Source organism: Neolamprologus brichardi, chromosome 7 (assembly GCF_056152115.1).
Source record: "Neolamprologus brichardi isolate AB-2024 chromosome 7, ASM5615211v1, whole genome shotgun sequence".
NCBI classification, from domain to species: Eukaryota; Metazoa; Chordata; class Actinopteri; order Cichliformes; family Cichlidae; genus Neolamprologus; species Neolamprologus brichardi.
Genome location: NC_142110.1, coordinates 58,402,676 through 58,407,625, shown reverse-complemented (window position 1 = coordinate 58,407,625; position 4,950 = coordinate 58,402,676). Strand labels below are relative to the sequence as shown.

At 42.6% G+C, this 4,950-nt stretch overlaps 1 long non-coding RNA gene across 1 annotated transcript; it reads left to right on the top strand.

Moving 5' to 3' along the window:
* The first annotated feature begins 1,599 nt into the window (after nucleotides 1-1,599).
* LOC148102257 (uncharacterized) lies at nucleotides 1,600-4,622 on the top strand. Its single transcript, XR_015719371.1, has 5 exons — nucleotides 1,600-3,692; nucleotides 3,958-4,019; nucleotides 4,095-4,155; nucleotides 4,240-4,299; nucleotides 4,382-4,622. It is a non-coding gene; the product is annotated as an uncharacterized LOC148102257 (long non-coding RNA).
* Nucleotides 4,623-4,950: the final 328 nt, after the last annotated feature.

Genomic DNA, 4,950 nt, shown 5'->3' with positions numbered 1-4,950 from the left:
CGTCTTCTTCTGTTTGTCTACCACCACTATGTCCGGTTGGTTAGCCACCACCATTTCGTCCGTCTGTATCTGGAAGTCCCACAGGATCTTAGCTCGGTCATTCTCCACCACCCTTGGGGGCATTTCCCATTTTGACCTCGGGACTTCCAGGTTATACTCGGCACAGATGTTCCTGTACACTATGCCGGCCACTTGGTTATGGCGTTCCATGTATGCCTTGCCTGCTAGCATCTTGCACCCTGCTGTTATGTGCTGGATTGTCTCTGGGGCATCTTTACACAGCCTGCACCTGGGGTCTTGCCTGGTGTGATAGACCCCAGCCTCTATGGATCTTGTACTCAGAGCTTGTTCTTGTGCTGCCATGATTAGTGCCTCTGTGCTATCTTTCAGTCCAGCTTTGTCCAGCCACTGGTAGGATTTCTGGATATCAGCCACCTCCTCTATCTGCCGGTGGTACATACCGTGCAGGGGCCTGTCCTTCCATGATGGTTCTTCGTCTCCCTCCTCTTTCTTGGGTTTCTGCTGCCTGAGGTATTCACTGAGCACGCTGTCAGTTGGGGCCATCTTCGTGATGTATTCTTGGATGTTCGTTGTCTCATCCTGGACTGTGGTGCTGACACTCACCAGTCCCCGGCCCCCTTCCTTCCGCTTAGCGTACAGCCTCAGGGTGCTGGACTTGGGGTGAAACCCTCCATGCATGGTAAGGAGCTTTCTTGTCTTTATGTCAGTGGCTTCTATCTCCTCCTTTGGCCAGCCTATTACCCCAGCAGGGTACCTGATCACGGGCAGGGCGTACGTGTTGATGGCCCGGATCTTGTTCTTACCGTTCAACTGACTCCTCAGGACTTGCCTGACCCTCTGCAGGTACTTGGTGGTTGCAGCTCTCCTAGCGGCCTCTTCATGGTTCCCATTCACCTGCGGGATCCCCAGGTACTTGTAACTGTCCTCTATGTCTGCAATGTTGCCTTCTGGTAGTTCAATCCCTTCAGTTCTGACTACCTTCCCTCTCTTTGTTACCATCCGACTACACTTCTCCAGCCCGAACGACATTCCAATGTCATTGCTGTATAGCCTGGTAGTGTGGATCAGTGAATCGATGTCTCGTTCACTCTTGGCATACAGCTTGATGTCATCCATGTACAGGAGGTGGCTGACAACTGCTCCGTTCCGTAGTCGGTATCCATAGCCAGTCTTGTTAATGATCTCACTGAGGGGGTTCAGGTTCTGTCTACCAGTAGCTGGTGTTTTGCACCTCTGGTATTCTTGCCAATTCCTTTCTGTGTCCCGCTCATGTATTGACCCATGTGCCTGTTCATCTTAGCCGATATGATGCCTGACAGGAGCTTCCATCTTGGGGTCCTTGGGGATCAGGACCGTCCGACCTTCGGTTAGCCATTCCGGGTGTCCTTCGTTAACTAGCAGCTGGTTCATTTGTGCTGCCAGATGCTCGTGGAGTGCAGTCAGCTTCTTTAGCCAGTAGGCGTGAACCATGTCGGGCGATAGATATCTATCTATCTATCTATCTGTCTATTCATATTATATTTACATTACCACAGTGAGATGATTTTAGTCTCATGAACGTTTCTACTGAACGTGTGCGTACTTCAGGCGTGCATACCCTGGATTGGGACACAGCCAATGGTCACTACCCGATCCGTACCGGAAACCCGATCCGTTCCCCACATGTGCGAAAGGTGTCTACTTCCGGTCGAGGCATTTTAAGATAGTTACAGGTCAGAGTATCTGTTAAGATGTTAAGAATAACAAGTATCTCTTAAAATGTTTCAGATAATGAAACATTTAATATAATGTAGACAAAAACAAAAAAATAAAAAGATAGTGACAGATCAGGACTCCCGATCCTTACTGCGCATGTTTTTTTTTGTTGTTGTTTTGTTTTGTTTTTTAAACTTTATTTACAAACAACAGTATAACATACAAGGCACCATCATTAATCCGATTATGTTACATCCTCGGTTGAGCATTATAGGAAAAAAACCCCCCAAAAAACAAAACAAAACAAAAAAAAACAATAAGCACAAAGCTAAAAGAGTTAGTACAAAAAGAAAGAACAGTCATTGAAGGATTTGAACCAAAGGCAAAAATAACGAGCAAAAAAGGGCAGTCATGATTATAAAATAGGGAGTTGTTTTTTTTTTTTAACATAGATTAAACTCTTTAAATAAAACAACAAGTTTATGGGCTTTCTTGTTATTCACAAGTTTCAGCGATTTAGCCCAGAGTTTAAAGTCATTCAGCCATCTGTTTATACATGGTTTAGCTTTAAAGTATCTGCATTTGTGAATAAAAAATGTTCCCATTAACAAAAACGTTCTAATCAACAGGTCAAAATCTACATTCTCAGCAAGTATTCCAAATTTTATTACTGTCACCGTCAAATGTGGTAACTGAATTCTCCTGGACTGTAGCCAGCTCCACATGTCAGTCCAGAAGGAGTGCACTGATTCACAGTTGAAAAACAAGTGATCCAGACTTTCTATATCATTTTCACAAAATGTGCAGGCGTTCACATCTAAGTTAAATTTCCGTCTTCAGAAATTCATTGGTTGGATAAACCTCATTAATGATTTTAAAGTGAACCTCTTTTACTTTAGGGGAAAGAGGAAGTGAAATATACTTTTTTCTTATCGCCTTAACCTCCATGGTCTCAAATTCTTTAAGGATATAATTTCTTTTAACCGGATTAGGGCAAATTTCATTTATCAAAATATTCCTGATCACTTTGTTTGTAAACCTGCTGTTACCAAATTCAACTCCAAGGGTCTGTTTCAGAAAGCGGGTTTAGAAAACTCAGAGTTAAAAATGATACTCAGGGTTGAGTAACCCCGAACTGTCCAACTCGGAATATTCGGTTTCAGAAAAGCTGATAACAATTAGTTCAATCAACGCGGAGTTGCTTTAACCCCAAGTTAAGCGCGCGCACGAGGATACATAAAGCCCTGATTAGTGGAGCACAGATTAAGCGAGTCACCATGGAGACGGAGTGAAAGAAGGCGCGGTCAATGTATTTTACAGCGCTTGAGGCCGAAATTCTGATGGCAGCATATGCCGATAACATGCAAATTTTGCGGGAAAAAAGTAACACAGCCTCAGCTGCAAAAGAAAGGGAGCATGCATGGCAAAACATAGCCGACAGAGTCAATGCGTGAGTGTTAATTTAAACATTGATCTAGGGATTTCCACCCATTTAACACGTTATTTTATTATATTTTATTTTATACATTTCATTTTGTGATGTGATGTGAGCGCAGGTGCAACCCAACAGGCCCCAAACGTTCCTGGCAGCAAGTAAAAATGAAATATAAAAATATAGTCCAAACAGGTAAGGTGTAATTGTATTATGAGCCATAGTGCTTGGTCTGTTTGTCCTATGTAAATCAATTGCAGTTACAGGCTACATTAATTTTCTTTCTGTAAGCACTTATTGAAATTATCTGAGCACATTACAAGTACATATTTGCTTACTCTGTATGCTCAAATGTGACCCGTTATAGCCAGCAGAAAAAAAGCGGAGGCCCGAAAAACAGGTGGGGGTCCTCCACCACCACCACTCACAGAGGCTGAGCAGTTGGCCCTCAGCCAAAACAGTGGGCGCCCTGTGGCTGAAGGCATCTCTGCGGGGACATCCTCTGAGTCAATAACCCCGCAAGACACAAGTGCCTACATAAGAGGTAAATTCAAAATAATACATGATGTGCATGCATCCTTTCGTCACAGTCACCTTTGCAGTGCTACTCATTCATTTGATAAACTCTTTACCATAATTAATTATTTTGTAGTGAAGTTATTTTCCTACTGATTTTGCCTTCCCTCAGTCTTGGTTGTCTTTGAGAGCATAATGACAATGAAGTGTAAGGTGATTGGTATATGTTTGTTAATTGCCATTTGGTCCCTTGTAAGTTATAAGTGACCTGTATAAACCTCATATTCTATCAGTTGATGGTGATGGTGTACTGCATCTGGTGCAGCCTCCTGTTGAGCCAGACCAACATGCAGTTGTGAGTACTCTTAATATTCCACAGATTATATGAGTTTACAGTAGAACAGCAATGTTGTTAATTTCTTTACTACAGGAAAATAATGAAGAACCATTGACAGCTGTTACAGAGGAGGAAGCAACAGAGACACTTTGAGGTTTACATCTTACAATGGAAAATATAACAATTGAATAAAATGTGGTACTATAATAAAACCATGGACTTTCTATGTCTCTAACAGAGTGATGATGGAAATGAAGAGGAAGAGGGTCCAGCCACTTCTCCAACAAACCTTTCCTCAGTAAGATGTTGAGCACTGATTTACAACCAACCTAAGTAGGCATGTACTATGAATGTCAATGCAATTTTCTGTGTTTCAATAGCTCCCTGTAAAGCAGCTGTACAAGACCTATTTGATCAAGAAAAAAAAAAAAAAAAGCGACTTGGAAATGGAACACTTCAAGCAGCAGATCCAAAAGACCAAGATTGAGATTTGACTGCTGGGACATCAGTTAAGGGTGGGTGAAGTGGTCAGAGATGGACGAATTATTTCAGTGTTTGAACAACATAATAATATACTTATTAATACTTTGTGTACAGGAAATACAGGCAACCAATAAAGCCAGTTGAACAAAAAATCTGTTTATTCTTCTTTCAACATGTTGAGGTGATGGGTCAAAGGAAATGATTGTGACATATGGTGTCTCTGACTGCTCTTCCATCTTGTATGTCCGTGGGAGGGTCAGGATGTTCATGGTTTGGATCACTGCAGATGTTTGGTTCAGAAGGACAGTGTTCTCCTCTAATTGTGGCCATGTTGTGAAGAATCACACATGCCACAATAATGTCACATGCCCTTTCTGGGGTGACCCTGAGTCTTTGAAGGCACTGGAACCGGGCCTTAAGCATTCCGATAGTCATTTCAACTCTGGCTCTTGTCCTGCAATGAGGC